This window comes from Microcaecilia unicolor, chromosome 4 (assembly GCF_901765095.1).
Source record: "Microcaecilia unicolor chromosome 4, aMicUni1.1, whole genome shotgun sequence".
NCBI lineage: Eukaryota > Metazoa > Chordata > Amphibia > Gymnophiona > Siphonopidae > Microcaecilia > Microcaecilia unicolor.
Window position 1 is genome coordinate 233087658 of NC_044034.1, and position 19658 is coordinate 233107315.

Here is a 19658-nt window from a genome sequence, read left to right on the forward strand (position 1 = left end):
TAGTGCATCCTTAGCACTGCTTAGTAAGCAGGGCCCTAAATGCATTAGCATAGACATTTTTTTCACTGATCTACACAACACTCTATGCTTTGAATTTGAAAGAACTATTTAAAAAAATTCTAAAAGAAAAGAATAAGAAACCAAAAGTTCTTGATTTGCATACATGTGCAAATTCCTCGATTAGGTACTTAGTGGAAGTTCCTTTTGCAGCCAGGAGTCATTCAGGGTAAGCCTTTACCAACTTAGTAGAATGGTGTAGTTTTGCCTTTTTCTATTGGTAGAATAACATAAGAAAACAAGAATAGCCATACTGGGTCAGACCAATGATCGATCTAGCCCAGTATGGCCCAACAGTGGCCAATCCAGGTCACAAGTACCTGGCAGAAATCAACATTCCATGCTATCAATCCCGGGGCAAGCAGTGGCATCCCCCATGTCAATTTAAATAGCAGACTATGGACTTTTCCTCCAGGAACTTGTCCAAACCCAGATACGTTAACCGCCGTTACCACATCCTCCAGCAACGAGTTCCAGAGCTTAAATATTCTTTGAATGAAAAAATATTTCCTCCTATTTGTTTAAAAAGTATTTCCATATAATTTCATTGAAGGTCCCCTGGTCTTTGTACTCTTTTTGAAATAGTGAAGAATCGATTCACTTCTACCCGTTCTACATCACTCAGGATTTTATAGACCTTGATCATAGCCCGTCTCTTTTTCAGGCTGAAGTGCCCTAATGTCTTTAGCCTTTCCTGATACGGAGGAGTTCCATCTGCTTTATCATTTTGGCCACTCTTTGAACCTTTTCTAATTCTGCTATATCTTTTTGAGATACGGTGACCAGAATTGAACACAATACTCAAGGTGAGGTCACTGCATGGAATGATGCAGAGGTATTATAATATTCTTGGTCTTATTTTGCATCCTTTAATCCTATCATCTTGTTTGCGTTTTTGGCCACCGCTGCACACTGGGCAGAGGATTTCAGCGTGTTGTCTACAATGAAATTTAGATCTTTTTCTTGAGTGCTGACTCCTGAGGTGGACTCTATCATCAGGTAATTATGGTTTGGATTATTCTTCCCATTGTGTATACCTTTGCATTTGTCCACATTAAAATTCATCTGCCATTTGAAAGCCCAGTCTTTCAGTTTCCTAAGTTCTTCCTGCAATTTTTCACAGTCCGCATGTCTTTTGACAACTTTGAATAGTTTTGTGTCATCTGCAAATTTAATCACCTCACTCGTCGATCCGTTTTCCAGCCCTGAGAAAAAGAGTTGATATGGGATTAAACCTAGGTCCTCTGATTTACAGTCCACTGCACTGACTGTTAGGCTACACTTCAGAGCTGCTTGCTGCTGTGTTCAGAAAGCCCATAAAACCTGATGTCAGGGAACCTAGTTTCCCTTTCCAGTGTCCATCTGCTTTAAAAATGAGTACCATAATGAATAAGTTGAAGCTTGATAGGATAACTCCATTGTTCATGCCTTTACATTGACTATCCGTTAAAGCTTGTATTGAGTTTAAAGTCCTTAGCTTTGCTTTTAGGATTCTTCATGAGATGAATCCAACTTTTTTTGACTACTTTTTTTCACCAGAAAATCTAACAGCTTGTTTTTTTTTTTTTATTTGTTTGTTTCAAAAATGTATAGTCTGCTTTAAATCAAAGTGAGTAAAAATATATACAATATAAAAACCACCAATAGTAACAAACAATACAAATTTCATACGGTCAATACATCATTAACTTGTAAACATGTAGGAAGAGCTGCTGACAAATCAATTCCTAACCATCCATATATGCTTTTACAAAATAAGTCTTCAACAATTTTTTTAAATTTCTGAAAATCTACACAAAGTCTAAATAGCCTAGCAAACAGTTCCACAAACAAGCCCCAGCTTTAGAAAAACGCATGATTTTTTGTTTCAGACAAACGGCAAACACAGATTTGCAGTAATTCTTGTTGCGGTTCATACATGAGTAAAGAATCCACAAAATATTGTACCATATAAATTTGTTGATGTATCAAAGTCAGAATCTTATATTGTACATGAAATGTAATGGTAACCAGTGTAAACATTTCCAAGTGGGAGAAATATGCTCAGACCTCTTTACTCACCTAGTCAGATGTGCTGCTGTGTTCTGAGCAACCTGTAAAGCTTGAATTTTAGTTGTGTTCAAAACCCAAGTAAAGTGAATTATAAAAATCCAATTGTAAAAGTACCAGATGTTGCACTATTATATGAAAATCGTATGCTGGTATTATACTGCTATGGATTTACAACCTGTCTCACTGACACAGACTACTCAGTAATTACTGTGGATTCTTTTGGATTCGTGTTAGGTAAATGAGACCTTTATTAGAGGTTCTAAAATCTACAATGATTAAGATATATAGAATGATTAAATCATATAACTAAAAGAAAGCTATAAGACAGATCTACTATAATAAAACTCACTCTCAACATTCTGAAGACAACGTTCTGAAGTCACTCACTGAAGGGTTCATGGATTCATGGTGGTGAAGCCACAACACTGACCATGTCTCTCTGCCCCGCCCTCGCATGACTGACCAATCAGAAAAAACACCCTCAACATTCTGAAACACAAAGGACCATCACAACACCGTTCCCAGGCAACACTAGGCAACGTAAGACGGACCAATCAGAGGAAACTACGTGACAATAAGGGAGGAGCATTCCCCAGCAGAATGGCTCATTATCTGTGCAGCATGGAGAGCACAGAACCACCGCTGGAACGAGAGAAGAATATTCCTGCTGTGGGTATGTGCAAAAATAGACCGAGGGGGGGGGGGGGGGGGGGAGAAATTTTTAAATGCCTAATGCCAGTACTAAAGAGTGCCAGAGGGCCTATAGCACAGACTATATTTGGGATCGCTTGACATGGAGTCAGAGGAGCCGGAAAACAATGTGCCCGTCACCATCTGGGACGTGGGCGAACAGGACAAGCTGCGGCCCAGCTGGAAGGATTACCCGCGACCCAGCCAGCAGCAAACAGCGACCAAGGAAGGGGGAGGAGTACTCCTTCCCTGCCTAGGAATCGCTGGAGACTGGCTGCCAAACTAACGAAATAACCGCACACCGACGCACCACCTCCAGCATTCGAAAGGCATCCACTCTTTCTTCAACAGAAATGCAAACTAGTAATACAAAACAAACAAAGAATACATGGTTTCTCAGGCGGCTGCAGGTAACTCCCCACCCCCTTCCTCTTCCCCTTTTGCTGAAGCAGTCAAGGACGTGCCCAACCATCCCCAGCCTCAGGCAAGCTGTCTCCCACCTCGGGGATTCCCCGAGCACCCGGAAAAGACGGCGCTGATTCCTGCAGCGCATAAATGTTCCAGCATTCCCCTGCAGCCGACCCTGAAATGGACCAAACATAATGGATCACCTCCCGACGGCCCGAGACCGTACTCTTCTCCCTTCCGCCAACTTAAAACAACCATCCCCGTCCTCAGGCAAGCCGTCACCCACCTCCAGGATGCCCAGAAACCCAGCCCAATGGAAAAAGATGGCGCTGCTTCCAACAGCACATTTCTCTTCCAGCATTCCCCTACAGCAGCCCTGAAATGGCCAAAAAATACCGACAGACAAAGAACGTGCTCCTCTACCTTCCGCCCATTTAAAACAACACTGCTGCCTCAGCACAACACAAAAAAAAACAACACTCAACAAAGGCTGACCCCCTACAACCACATTTACATTTCACCAACAGAAAGACCCCCCTCCACAAACCTCCTTGACAGACAAAACCACACACACACACAATACAACAGAAACACACCCTCAAAGCCACACACCAATCCAACCCACTTTGCCAGCACAGCACAACACATCCCCCAACCCCCAAGCAAAAAACAAAACAAAAAACACATCAACAACCTGCACATACACCGCACACTCACACACGTACACACAATAACTCTGTGACACACACACACAAAAAAAAAACCACATGCTAGCGCCCGGTTCATTGGTTTCGGAAACGGGCCTTTTTTACTAGTATATACATATACATACATCACTGGTCAGGAATTTCAAGCCCTTACCGCATCAGCCGGGAGCCCGTTGCAGCGAAAGCCCGAAGTTTCCTTATGACCAGGAACAAGTCTTTTCTGCGTGATGCGTCTATCCACAGATGAGCCTCAGAGCTCTGCTGCAACAAGCCCCCTTTTTATTAAGCTAAAGCTTATTTTCAGAGCCAAGGAAAATTATAGAATGCATGAGAATAGGAAAACAAGCCATACTGTGGGAATGTGGTCACATGTTTTCCAGTCCAGGTGGCCAATCTGAACTCGAAAACAAGTTCCATCTTCCTCTTCACATACCAAATTAATTAGAGCTCTGTCTTCTATATTCCAACTAATTTTCACACAATCAAAGTTAAACAATCATTTTTAAACAGAATTACTTCTAATCACAAATATAGACCCTGAGTGCACTTGGTGGTGAAGGCAGATAGAGTTGAAAAGCAATCTGTAAAATCCTTTTTATTACATTTGGTCCTTTGCTTTTCAATTCTATCTAATAATTCCATACAGTCTAAGAATGATAAATATCTATATATATATATATATATATAACATAACACTAATTTCAACAAACATACTAAAATTAGTAGGAAGTATAATCCAAGGGAAAATGGTAATAATGCTGCCCACTAATAACTAACCAAAATTCAGTATTAGAAATAATACACACTGCTTAGTTACATTAAACTACACAATTTGCCCATAACAAAAGAGGTCAGTGCACAAGGCAGTATTTGAAATTATTAATCAGATTGTGGAAGGAACCCACTGGTGAAATTCACCTCCACAAGTGTTCAGAGTTATTCTTAAGCCTTATTCCTTTGTATAAGGGCAAATAAATGTTATGACATGCAAGTAGTAAATTATGCTATATTAATTTCTACTTGTAAACTGAGTATAAATCAAACAAAAAACCTTTATCACATTGCAAAATAATAAGCTGCTTAATGTCAGTTCTAATACATTTTGTTTTGTTTGAAGTTTCAACATCAATAGCCTTTGTTATATCTATACTTGTACTAAAAGCTCCTAACAGTGTATCATACCAAGTTCATTTACTCTACAATTAAGGAAATTAAGGGTACTGCAGTATTTACACAGGTCTTCATAGGTGTAGCATTCACACAAGAAGAATATAAACGTGCTAATAACACACTGGTGGTGTAAATGTCAACAATGTCCACATTTTTGGGTCAACGATGCTGTATTGTCGGTCTCTGAATTGTTGGTCAAGGCAGATAGAGTTGAAAAGCAATCTTTAAAATCCTTTTTATTACAGTTATCATCTTTTAATTTACTCAGTACTCATAATTGAAAAAAGGCAGTAGAGATAACATGATCTATGTAAGCTTGCATATTCAATTCACAATCCAACAGTACACCCAAATTTTGAAGACCAACTTCATTTGTATATCTATACCTTGATATCTTAAAACTGTAGGTAACGAAGAATCAAGATTTTTTCCAACATACATAAATTCAGTCTTCAAAAAATTCAGGGGCCTTTTTACTATGCCACAAAAGTGTCTACGCTCGCCCAATGCACGCCTAAATGGAGATACCGTGTGGCTCTTGCAGTAATTTCATTTTTGGCGTGCTTCTAATAAGTGAGGCTCAATATTTTCAGCCGCATGTATTGGACGTGCATAGGCCATTAGCGCCCAGTTACCGCATGAAACTTTACCCCTAGGTCACAGACCCAAAATGGATACATTGCAATTTATTTTGCCGCACATCCATTTTCGTCAAAAATTTTTAAAAAGCCCTTTTTTACAAGCGTGCTGAAAAATAGATTGGCGCCCACCCAAAACCCGCACCTACACTACCACAAGCCATTTTTCAGCACACCTTAGTAAAAGGACTCCTCAGTGACAAATCATGAGATTGCATCAAAGTCAAAATAGCATCTGTATAAACACTAAACATGTCATTTAGTTTCTCAAGGTTCTCTGGTATTGGAAAGAAAAACTGGATGATATCAGCATATATCCGAAATGACACATTCAACTGCTCGAAAACTTTACTCAAAGATAAACGTATACACAAATTGATTAGCAATGCAGAAAGGGCTGAACCCTGAGGAATGCCACGATTGATCATATAACCCTGAGACAATGAACTACCCGATTTCACCAAAAATATTATTTCTGAGAAGATTCAAACCATTGCAGCACCTGACCTCTAATTCCAAAACCATACATTTTTTTCAGTAATAACTGGTGATTTACCATATCATGTAACTAAACAATATCTAATTGATGGTTGATACTAAGTGAAGCAATTTCAAGTTGTGGTGTCATGGATTCTGCTATAGTTATTGCTGTAAAATGGGATTTGTAAATTAGTGCAATGCCTCCTCCTCCTCTCTTTCCAATTCTAGGCCAGTGAATTATTTTGTAGCCTGGAGGGCAAAGATCTATTAATACTGGGTCATTATGGATATAAATCCAGATTTCATTGATGATTAGTAGGTCCAGGTTATCGTCGGTCATCCAATCTGTTAGGATTGTTGTCTTGTTGACAGCTGATCTTGCATTTGTGTATCCAATTTGAATTATTTGAAAGGGATCAGATAAGTTAGGGATTATGCTGATTTTTCTTAATAACCAGTCTGTTAACTGGTTGTGAAGGTTTATTATGACCATTTTTTCCTTTGCTTTGATGTTGTTCAGGTGAGGTAATGATTCCATTATTTTGGTTGTTGTTGTAATTGTGACGGTAAGTATTGTGTTTGTATATTGTAGGAATGCTGTTGGTTACCAGTAGGGGGGGGGGGGGTGAAAAGCATGTGGTGAATTAGGGTAAGAAAGTAGATGATGAAGAATAGGTTTGTGATATTCATCTTAATGTTATTTCCCTGTGGATATTAGATTAATTAGTATTTAACAGTAGTAGCGAACAAAGATGGCCCTGTTTACTAAGCCGTGTTATAGGCGTGTTAGCATTTTAATGCGCATTAACCATGTACGCTACTACAATATCCCTATAGGCACCTACACGGTTAACGCGCATATTAATTGTAGGCATGTTAAAAATGCTAATGCACCTTAGTAAACAGGGCCCTTAGTAGCATAACAGGCTCATTTTCAAAAGAGAAGGGCGTCCAAAAACCAACATAAAAGGCACATGGGCGTCCCTATGAAAGAAGGTCGCCCAAATCCAATAATCGAAACAGGGCCGTAAGGATGTCCTCGGTGTGAGGACGCCCATCTATGGTTGTCCCCACAGGGAGCGTGTTAGGGGCTTGTTATGGGCGGTGTTACGAGATGGGGCGCCCCCAGCCTGTAACGGCTAGCGAAATGGTTTCGCATGGGTGGGAACATGGGCGTCCTAAGTTAGACCTGAAATAAAAGCAACAAGGGTAAGGGGGAAGTCGTCTTTCGACCCATTAGCAATTTTGTGCAGTTGGAGAGTGGCGAGAGAGTTTGCAGAGAAAGCTGAGAGTTTGTTCAGTACCTGTTACCTTTGATTGTGTGCCATAGTTGGAACGTTTTCACCCTCACCTGCCTCATTTGTGTTTTACGTTTTCAGCTTTCCCTACCCCTTCTAGCCCCCAAACCTAGACACCACTACTCCTTCCTCTATCTCCCCCATCCCCTCCCCCTATCCCTTTCCATTCACTGCCCCCAAGTTCATACTTCATTCCCTTACCTGTTTGTAGTTTCTGTTTGTTTGTATCTTTGTCCTGTGTACTGCTGTAGCGTGTTTGTGAAGACTGCTTGGAGAGTGAGTGGCTAGAGGGTGTGGCAGGAGAGTTTGTAGTGGGTCAGAGAGTGCTTTCAGTGTGGCTCTGCTGTGTGTGACTGCATTGTTTGTCGGTGGTGGGAGAGTGAGTGTCAGCTTCTGTTTGTTGCTGCTGTGTCTCACCAAGTTGGTAGGGAGAGGTGAGCACTGGTGTCACTGCATTGCACCTGTAGTGTGGGGAAATGGAGGCACTAAATGCACAGGTGGCTTACATGTTGGAGGAAGAGGGGAGGCACCACAGGAGGTACTCATGCCCCAGAGTTTTCAGGCCCTGTAGCAGTTTCCTAGACCTCACTGACCTGCAGTGTGTCACTAGGTACCACTTTGATAGGGCTGCCATTCAGCATCTTTGTGACCAGCTCCAACCCCTCCTGCAGCCCAGGACCCATAGGAACAACCCCATCCCTATGCACCTAATAATCACTGCTTTTCTATCTTTTCTGGCCACTGGGAGTTTCCAGTCTGTCCTATCTGTGAACACAGGTCTCACCCAGGCTTCCATTTCTAACTGCCTCACCCAATTCCTTGATGCCTTCCTTATCCACACCTCTGAGTACATCACCTTACCCACCACCCCCCAGGCCCTGCAGAACAACATGGCTGACGTCTACGCCGTAGCTCGCTTCCCCTCGCTCATAGGTGCCATTGACTACACACATGTTGCACTCAGACCCCCCCCCCCCCCCCGGGCACGAGAGGCCACTTATAGGAACAGGAAAGCATTCCACTCAATATGCAAGTTGTGTGTGACGCCCAGGGGGAGATTGTAGACGTGTGTGCCCGATACCCAGGTTCCACCCATGACGCCTATATATTGCAGCACTCAGGAATCTTCTGCAGGTTTGACCGAGGGAAGATCACCGGCAGATGGCTCCTAGGTAAGTGCAGCATGGATCTGCCCAAACTATACCTCCTTCACCGGGCAACCCTCCACAACCCCTCCCCCCAACCTCCACAAGGTACTCCAAACAATAAGCACTCATCTTTCTCGTCCTGCTTCTCCCCAAAGGTGATAGAGGCTACCCACAGTGGAGTTGGCTCATGACCCCCATATTGCACCCACAAACAGGGTCAGAGGAGAACTACAACAGTAGACATCAGACCACCCCTTCGGACAACTTAACAGGTTCCGATGTCTGGACCGTTCTGGAGGGGAGCTCCTGTACAGCCCCCAAAAGGTGGCAAAGATATTCCTGGCCTGCTGCATGCTATATAATTTGGCAATGCGCAGAGGACAGGCCCTCCCAGAAGAGCCACCGCCACCACAGCAGCAGGCCCCAAATGAACAGGATGAGGAGCCCCCTCCACCTCCCGCCCACAGAGCAGAGCAGAGCAGAGTGCACACCAGCTGGGGGTCAGAGCCAGGCAAAGACTGATTGAGATAAGTTTTGTGTGACCATCACCCGCTCTGTGCATATTCCCCTCCCTCCAACCCTCACTTTCCCCACCCCCTCCCACCATATTCCTTTGCAGCTGGTGCTGCAGGGAAACTCTGTTGAGAGTCCTCTGATGAGCTCCCACTCTCCTCCTCTGTGTCCACAAGGCAGCCTGCTGCCTCGGCTGCCCTGTGGAAGTCCGGCCACCTTGCGGTCTGTGGCAAGCTGGGCACAGGACCCAGAAGGGGAGCTAGTGTGGTGGCTGCTGGACCAGTGGCTGGGGAGGCTGAGGATCTCAAGCTCCTCTTAGCGGTTGGTTGCTATGCAGTGGTGGAAGTAGGCGCCACTTGTTGCTGCATCAGAGCTGTACTAGGTGCTTTCAGGTCACGGCGTACCTTGATGCTGTGCTCCAACCGATGGAGCTGCTGTACCACTTCATGTTGGGCCTGTACCGTTTCCCATTGCACCTGGAGCACTTCCCGTTGCAGCTCCAATTTCTGGTGCTGGTAATCTTCCATGTACACATTCTAGCCCAGCGATTGTGTGGTGAGGCGCAGTAGCTGCCTCCTCTGGCTGGATGGCCTCTGCTGAGGTGGTGCCCCCCTTCTGCATCTTCTTCAGTGCCACCATTGGCAAAGGCTGCGGGTGGTGGAGAGAGAGCCCGGCGCTGCTGCTGGGTCCTGTGGTTCCACCCCCTGGTCCTGTGTGCTTTCTTGTGCAGGCCCACTGGTTTGCTGCTCTGTGTGCTGGGGCTGGTGGCCACTAGGGCCATCTTCTTCCTCTAACTGGCTGTCATCACCTGTATAGCAAAAGGGGAGGAAGTGTGTTGGTCAAACTAACCCACTTTTGTTTTTCAGCATTCATATACATAGCCCCACAGGCAAAGACCCAGCAAAGAGATGGTGAGGAATGGGATTGGCAGGCAAGCCACAGATGTCATTGTACATGGTACAGAGCTGGAGATGAGGAGCGCAGTGTACTACAGAGATTGATGTGGAAGAGAGCCACACAGGCAGGTGGGTAGACATAGAACTGTGGAAGGAGTGCAGAGGACACAGTGGCTACAGCATAGAGGTGTGGGAAGGAGATATGCAGAGTTTGGTGATGGAAAAAGAGGAGGGAGTGGGGAAGGCCCCCAAAGCTGTGAAACAGTGGTAACCTACACACTCATTGCTGGAAATCCTCCCCCCGGCTACTCCCTGTGTCATGGTCTGTAATGAATAGTGATTTGTATTGCATGTGGTGTTCTCACCTCTTCCCTACTGAGGAGCATCACACTGTCCCCCACTTGTGTAAAACCAGAGTGTAGTGTAGCACAACAGATACCCCAGCTTCCTAATGATCAACCTACCTGAGCCCTCAGGCTGTGCTGATATGTCAAGGGACCCAATGTTGTGGATCCCCTCCTGGGGCAAGAGCCCATGAGTGATGCACTCGATTGGGGTCAAGTTAGCGGTGTCATCTGCTGGGTGGTTGGCACCAGCCTTCCTCCTGACATCATGCCTCAGCTGGCGCCACTTCCGTTTGCAATCTTCCACATCCCTGCCACAGTGGAAGACCGCGTTGACCCTGTCCCTTACTGCTTCCCATTCTCTCTGCTTCGTTGTCGCAGCTAGCCTGTGGCCCATGAAAGCAAAGAGATGCGTGTGCCTCCTCTGGATTTCCTGAATCAGCAGTTCAATTTCAGGGTCGCTGAAATTACCCTTGCGAGTGGGTGGTTGCTTTGGTGCCATTGTATCAATGCGATGCAAAGAATCGAAAATACAGAGAAGGGCGCTTAAATACTATCCCAGGGATGCCCATGTAAGAACGCAATGGGCATCCTTGAGATGGGCGTCCTAATTTCGATTATTGACAAATCCCTAAATGTCCCCAACTGCTCTGGTGATTTGGGCGTCCTCATTTCGATTATGGGTGATAATGATAAACGTCCCCAGCTGCTCTTCCCATTTGAAAGTTTGCATTCCCTTTATTGGCGCCTCTTTAAAATGGCTTTCTCTGTGCTTGCACTTTAGAGGTTTTTCTTTAGATTATGGGGTGGTATTTCAAAGCATTTTAGCTTCAGTTATAGTAAACCTTGTTTTTGCTACTGTATGCTTTTGTATACCTGTTTGTTTTTTGGGGTTTTTTGGTGGGGGTGACGCCTTTTTGGCCAATTCTTGAAAGATAACTGGTATGTGGGCTTTGTTTCAGACTGGGTGTTAGCTGGTAGCTTAGCATATACTCTGCATTTTCTACGTGTGACCAACTCTCTATTCTCTACCCTCCAGGAGCTCCTTCCTGTGTGTGATGTGCTCCCTCACTGCCCCCCATTCTCTCTCTCATTTGTTGAAGCAGGCAGCCTCTGGTCCCTTGGAGCCAACAGATTCTTGCACCACAAGTTCAAGGTAAGCTCATACCTCTCAGCCACCTCTTCCGTTTCTGCTATGTAGGTGCTAAGAGGATTGCAAGAGACAGCAGTGGACTGTAATACACTGGACTCTGAGAGCCATGATTGTTTCTACCGTTCTTCGGCGGGCCTAGTAAGATGGACGTCCTTCGGCAGTTCTTTGAGAAACACGTCCCTGTTACTGTACTTTACACTTATGAATGTTCCTTATATTTCCCCGTACTTGGATATCCGCAACTACATGCACTGTACTTGCGGAACAACCAGGTACGTCAAAGAAGTCCAAAGTATAGTAATAAGGACATCTTTCTCGTAGAACCAGCGAAGGACGTTGATATGACAAATTCAAGTACAGTGAGTTTTAGGGATGTCCTTTTGTGGTTCTGGAAGATCGGCGTCCTTTTTACTATAGTTTGGACGTCCCTGATTTGGGCGTTTTGCACTGCGATAATGGAATGTCTAAAGACGTCCATACTATTTTTCGATTATACCTACCTGATTTTGAACGACTTTGCGAGGGCATCCTAATTAATACTTGGACAACCTTTCGAAAATGCCCCTCTACGTGTCTCATGTATGAATGAGCTATGCTATCGAACTAATAATAGAGTTCCTGGGGTTTTTTTATTTGCTTTTATTTATATTTTATGCTGTTATAAAATGTTAATTTAATTGTATTGTGAACCGCTTTGTTCAGTTTAAGTAAAGTGGTATATCAAACATAATAAACAAACATAAAATTACCCCCACTATGCTCAAGGTGGAGTCTTACAAGTGAGCTATGAGGGGCATAATTGAACTGCGCCGGCCAAATCGATGGCAGGTCATCTTTGGGCCCAGCGCCGTAAGCAGGCGGAGCCAAGCGTATTTTCGAAATACACTTGGCGCCGGCCAAATTGCTCGCCAGGTTTAGAGAAGGATTGCCGGGTTTATATGAGATGGCCGGCTTCGTTTTTCAGCCATAATGGAAACCGGGCCCGGCCATCTCAAACCCGGTGAAATGCAAGGCATTTGGGCGTGGGAGGAGCCAGCATTTGTAGTGCACTAGCCCCCCTCACATGCCAGGACACCAACTGGGCACCCTAGGGGGCACTTAAAATTAAAAAAAATAATAATAGCTTCCAGGTGCATAGCACCCATACCTTGTGTGCTGTGCCCCCCAAATCCCCCCCAAAACCCATTCGCCACAACTCTACACCATTACCATAGCCCTAAGGGGTGAAGGGGGGCACCTACATGTGGGTACAGTGGGTTTGGGGTTTTTTTTGGAGGGCTCTACATTAACCACCACAAGTTGGACAGGTAGGGGGGGATGGGCCTGGGTCCACCTGCCTGAAGTGCACTGCACCCACTAAAAACTGCTCCAGGGACCTGCATACTGCTGTCAAGGAGCTGGGTATGACATTTCAGGCTGGCAAAAAAAGTTTTAGTTTTTTGGTTTTTTTTTTTTTTTGGTGGGAGGGGGTTGGTGACCACTGGTCATCTGGTCAGTTGGGGCACTTTTTCCAAACTTGGTCCTAAAAATAAATGGACCAAGTCCAGCCGGCGAAATGCTCGTTTGAGCCGGCCTCTTTTTTATAAGGCGAAGCCGGCCATCTCACACCCACGCCCCCACCCCTCGTCCCGCCTTCACTACCCTACCAACACTCCCCCTTGACGGTTGGCCGGCGCCGCGATGAACCAGCAGTTGAAGCCGGCCAAAATCGGCTTTCGATAATACCGATTTGGCCTTGATCAGGAGATCGCCGGCGATCTCCCGATTTGTGTCGGAAGATCGCCGGTGATCCCTTTAGAAAATGAGCCTGATAGTCACACTGGCATTTTCCATGCAGTAAATGTGATGAAGCCCGTAGGAATTGAATGGGCTTCATTACATTTGCCACACCAAAATCACTAGCATGGCTTTGTAAAAGGAGCCCTTAGTGTTAGCTTTTCCAGTTGCTTTGTTAAATGAATCTGCAGGATACAGTTCACAGTAAAGATATTTGTTTGGTTCTAGTATGATTGATTCTTGAATGTTTGTGTCTACGCGTTCTATCAGAAACTTATGGACTTCCTTTTATGATGTATTGTTTTTATTGTAAACCACTGTGTGCTGCTCAAGCAGTATATCAAATTTTAATAAAACATAAACAATCATCTGCGATGATTGCTTTCAAATCTTTCTCTTGATAGTTTCAAGCTCTTGGCTTTTGGTGCATAGTTAAAATGATTCATAAGACCAATAAATTGTCAGGCACCAAAGAATAAGAGTAATATAGAGAATATTGATTGATTATTTTGTTTGAGAGAGCGTTCACCGTTGTAAATTAACCTTGCTTTGACTACAAATAGTATCAAGTCCAATGTCTCAGCATTTTGTTTCACCAAGTTCGTTTCCCTCTCTAGGTTAATATTCCTAGTCTGTAACTCAGTAACTGAGAAAGAACATGAGAAGATGGAGAAATATGTGCAATTTACATACCTTGGTACAGTATTGTCTAAAGTCCAGGGTCAGTGTTTCTTAAGCAGAATTACATTTATACCTTTCATAAGAGACTAGCAACCCTAAAAATCCTATGTGAAATTATGCTTTAAAATTTAATGCTTGTGACTCATTCTTATGTACCTAAAAAGCTGGAACTGTTTACTTTTCTAGGTCTTAGTCCAATTAACTTTAAGGTCATTCTTAAAGTTCACGTACTAAGAATCAAAGGATAGCACTTCCAGGTAAGTCTTTGGTATTTGTCTTGTGGGAGTCAGAATGGGAAGTACTATTTAGTTATTCAAAAACATGATAAAGAAAGAGGCTTTTGAAATCTAGGGCATCTTTATTGTCTACTACTACTACTTAATATTTCTTAAGCGCTACCAGGGTCACGCAGCGCTGTACAATTTAACAAGGAAGGACAGTCCCTGCTCAAAGGAGCTTACAATCTAAAGGACAAGTATGCAGACAATCAAATGGGGCAGTCTAGGTTCCTGAATAGAGGTAAATGGTTATGTGCCAAAGGCTACAGTGAAAAGGTGGGCTTTGTCAGAACATATCATAAATCTACCAGCACACTTTGCTCTGTAGAACGTACTACAGAGTTCTAAAAGATGTATGGACCTAGAGAAAACTTAACAGGGTTCTTAGCGGATTATGGTATCTTTATTGGACCAACAGAAAAATTATACAAAGATGAGCTTTAAAACCAGACAGGCCCTTTCACTAGAAAATAGAGTACCAATATATCTAACAACCTCATGTATTTCAACATGTTTGCATAATCTTTGATTCTTGGCAGATTATGATCCTTTCATTATGATCCAATAAAAAGCACTAGCAAACATATTATGATATACAACCTTTCAAGACATTTTTCAGATGTCATCTAGAGATGGAACCTACGTGTTCTCAAAAGCCCATGAAACGCATCATCTTTGCAAAATTCCTTTTAAGTAACACTACCATAAGAAATACTATAGTATAGAAACTTCCACTCTCCATTTTCTATCTTTTTCTCGCTTTATTAATTCATAGCATAATAGAGTTCTAAACTTTGAGAACTGGGATATGCAAGGATTAACCCAGGGGGGGGCACATCGGCGATCCGCCCCGGGTGTCGTAGACGCTTGGAACGCCACTGCTTTTATCATCATCAACATTCTCATCTGCACTAGAAGTAGTGCTGTCTAATTCATCGCTGGCATCTTTATCTTCTTATTCATTATGATTGTCATGCTGTCAATTACAGAGAAGGCTGTCACAAAGTTGCAATCCTTGTCTGTTGTTCTAACAAATGTTCGTCTCATGGCAAATTCTGTTTGAGTATCTTCAAGAACTGATGTAAGAATATGAAATGTGTAGGAAAAATCCTTAAGTCCAGACAAGGAGACTTCCTCTCTAAAGACTCTCTAAAGACTCTGTCAATCCAATGGACAATCATTCCAATGCTGGGATGACCAACAATCTGTTGTGATAAAGAATTATGTGTGTTCACCAAGAATTGCAACCAGCATCAGCTTCATTTCCGCTTCAATGTGACCCAGTCATCGCTGTTCTGTTTAGGTGGAGACCAGTAACCAGTTCTACAAACACAGGCAACTCCACTGAACAATCAAAATTTAAGATGAGGTGATCCATTGTTTGCATGCAGAGGTTTGCAATACCAAAATCCTATTTCAGGTTTTGCTGTTTTACTTGTTTTACTGAGGAATCGTCATTTACATTTCACTTCCGCTTTTACTTTTAACTGCAAACATCAGATGTAACTGAGGAAAAGTAGTAAAACTTGGGGAAATTATTACTTCCGTAAAAGTAGAAAATGTTATCCTGTACTTCTTTACAAGTAAATGTGACAAAACTTTACTAGTTACATTTACTTAGTTACTTTACAACACTGGAACTGACAGCACATCACGTAGCACTAAAAACAATTCTGTAACAGTGTACCCATACTTAGGCCAGGGTCAATGTTAGACATTCAAGGGCCCAGAGCAGAAATTAAGGAAGGGGCCCCCAATCCCCTCTTCTCTATGCCCCTCCCCCCTATAGTCCACTTTTCTTTCTCCCTTTCTTTCCCTTGCCCCCTCCCCCGGCTGTCTAATATTTGTCCCATCCTCCCCTGAGTTTGGGATCGCTCTCTCTCTTCTTCTTTCCTTCCCTTCCCCCCCCCCCCCCCCCCCCACACCATGGTCTAGCATTTCTCTTTCCTTTTCCTTCCCTTTCCACTATTCAAAGGAGCCAATATCTCTCCCTTCCCACCTGCCCCTTAGGGCTATGGTAGTGTTGTACAATTGTGGGTAGTGGGGTTTGGGGGACTCAGCACCCAAGGTAAGGGAGTTATGCACCTGGGAGCAATTTCTGAAGTCTACTGCAGTGCCCCCTAGGGTTCCCGGTTGGTGTCCTGGTATGTCAGGGGGACCAGTGCACTACGAATGCTGGCTCCTCCTATGACCAAATGGCTTGGATGAGGGCATTTCTGAGACGGGCGTCCTCGGTTTCCATTATCGTCGAAAACCAGGGACAACCATCTCTAAGGTCGACCTAAATGTTGAGATTTGGGTGTCCCTGACCGTATTATCGAAACGAAAGATGGCCGCCCATCTTGTTTCGATAATACGGGTTTCCCCACCCCTTCGCGGGGACGTCCTGCGAGGACGCCCTCAGGAAAACTTGGGCGCCCGTTCGATTATGCTCCTTCATGTCAACTATTGGATTGGACTACTTATTCCAAACTATCGACAGATCCTACTGAAGAACTACTAAAGCAAATTAATGTCATTACTACAGCAGCTCTAAAATCTGGCTTATCAAAAAATAAGTTTCAGTTTTTGAACTTTAAAAAAAAAGCACTATTCTAATTGCTTCCCAAGATTCATGAAACCTTAGATTGTCCACCCGGATGACCGATTGTCTCAGCTAGAAATTCATTACTAGAGCGAGTATGTAAACACGTTGATTGTTTTTTGGCTTCAATTGTCCTTTTTATTCCATTGTTCATCAGACACCGCATTTTTTTAAACAAATTACAAGAATTACCAGACACTCCAACTGATGCCTTCCTTGTGACATTGGATATTCAGTTATTACATACCTTGATCCCTCAGAAGTTATTTGCTTGGCATTAGATCAGCGTTGTAAACCTATGACTGTACCGACAGACTTTATCCTCCAATTGGCAAGCTTGGCACTACAGAACAATTATTTTAATAGTGATTTTTTTTTGCAATTATCTGGCTTAACAATGGGTGCTTTGTTTGCCCCTTTGGTGGCAAATCTTGCAATTATCTGGCATAGCAATGGGTGCTTCGTTTGCCCCTTCGGTGGCAAATCTTTTTATGGCCAAATTGGAAGATGATAAAATCTATAAACTGTCTTTGTTTAACCAAGTTTTGTGTTGGTGGCAGTTTATAGATGATATTTTTTTAATTTGGTTGGGTTCCAACTTGATGTTTTACAATTTCTTGAAGAGTTTTTATTTATGTTAATTTATATACCGTATCTTATTGCATCTGCAAAACAGAACGGTTTACATATATATAAAAAAAAAAATTGGTATATACAAATAAACAGACATAGGAATTCCATTCATGACAGGAAAGCACAGCAATCAAGATAAACTACATAATAAATCAATACAAGTTAAAAATCTAATATCCAGTTAAGCTATACATCAAACAGAAATATGCTTTTTAGATGTGACAGTTATGAAGAAAGATTCTCATTTAGAGACTACTAGTTTTTCAAAACCTACGGATAGAAATACTTTGCTTGCATATGATAGCATGCATCCTCATCATGTTAAAACTAGCCTTCCGTTTGCACAATTCTTGAGAGATCGTTGAATTTGTGATTCTTCTGAGAAATATAAAGAGGCTGCTTCTGTGCAGCTGCAAAATAAAAAAAAAAAGTCAAACAGTCATATAAACATGCATTTTTTTAATCATCAGGAAACAACTTTTAGCGAACAATGTTAAGCGTGACTCTCAAGATCCAGTTATATCTTGTTTGTTGAAATATACTCATCTTCAAGAATTGCTACAATTATTAGGACCCATTGGAAAAGTTTATCAGTTCATGAGGTGTTTTCACAGACAGAATGTTTAATATTGCATTCCAGGGGCACTAATCTATCAGATCTTTTGTGTCATTCAGATGTATGGACTGTGAAACAGGATGCTAATTTTGGACATGTCAAATGTGGTAAATGTGTAATCTGTGATGTTACCCAGGAGGCATCTCAGTTTTGGGATGGAATACAACAAAAAAATGAATTGACATTAAATGTTCCACATCATGTATATCTGAAGCAGTGATCTCTATGATCATTTGCCCCTGTGGATTGCAGTACACCAGTCAAACCAAAAGGATTCTTAAAACTAGGTTGATTGGGGAACAAGATGACGTCCGAGGAGGATGTTGGTCTCTGAGCTCCTGACTCTCGTTAAGCTCTAGGTTGAGATTACCCTACCCGACGGACATCATGGGTAAGAGGAAAGGGAAGACGGCGATGCTAACCTCCTCAGCTCCCGTAAGCTCTACTCCCCGGCAGCTGACACTCGAGAGTTGCGGAGTACAGAGAATCGAGCTGCAGACACACACGAAGGCCAGCTCCGACGTTGGATCGCCGGACTGCAGTATCGAGGGGGCATCGTTAAGCCCGCCATTACTCTCTGCCCCTCCACGACCCGGAAGCAGTTTGCTTGCAGCGGGATTCCAACCTGTTGAGCCGTCCGAAGAGGCAGGCCGACAGACTGTGAGAGGAGGGCCCTCTACAATGGCGACCCCAGTTGTGACTACTACCTGGAAAGAAGGGGTAGTAAACCCTCTCTACACCAGCGAATCGGGAAGTGCCTCCGGAGGTATTCGTGGACCAGTAAAACCTGCAGTGATTACTCTTGAGAGCCTATGGGACGCCATTCAGGCTATGAACAACAACCTACTCCAGGTAACTGATGTTATGAAAGACGATATAAATTCCCTTAAAATTTCTCAGAATCTTACTGCTTCTCAAGCACAGAAAAATGAAGAACAAATTGGGACAATGAACGGTGAAATTAAATTTCTCCATAATTTAACAACTACAATGCTTAAGGATAAGGAGATACTGGTTAAAAAAGTTGAATACCTTGACAACCAAGCAAGAAGGAATAACCTTAGACTTCTTAATTTTCCTAAAATACCGTTAATTCCGCCAGTCGACATGTTTAAAAGATATTTGGAAGAAGTCTTAAATATTCCTAAGGAAGCTTTACCACCAGTTGCCAAGGCGCAGTATATTTTTGGAGTTAAATCTGGTTCACCAGAACCTCCACCTGACTTAAATATAACTGCTTTTTTGGAGAACTCTCTAGAGATAGTGACACAAAGATTGACTCTTATAGTTTCTTTTGCTTTTGAAGTAGATAGAAATAATATTTTCCGTTTGTATTTCAAGCATATGCAAGCCAAATTTTGGGGGGATAAAATTCAGATTTATCCAGACCTCAACAGGGACACTCAGAAAAGACGTCGTGATTTTTTAATTTTAAAGCCAAGGATTACTGCCTTAGGCGGATTGTATATGCTGAAGTTTCCCTGCAGATGCCTGGTTACACTTGAAAATGTGAGTTACGTTTTCTTAGACCCTCAA

General features: G+C 43.1%; 1 protein-coding gene across 1 annotated transcript in view; it reads left to right on the top strand.

Annotated features, from left to right (window-relative positions):
* The first annotated feature begins 14082 nt into the window (after window positions 1–14082).
* SLC10A2 (solute carrier family 10 member 2) overlaps window positions 14083–19658 on the top strand; it is a 63992-nt gene continuing 58416 nt past the window's right edge. The window contains exon 1 of the mRNA XM_030201327.1: window positions 14083–14268. The gene's annotated coding sequence lies outside the window, so the exon portion shown is untranslated. The remainder of the gene's footprint in view (window positions 14269–19658) is intronic.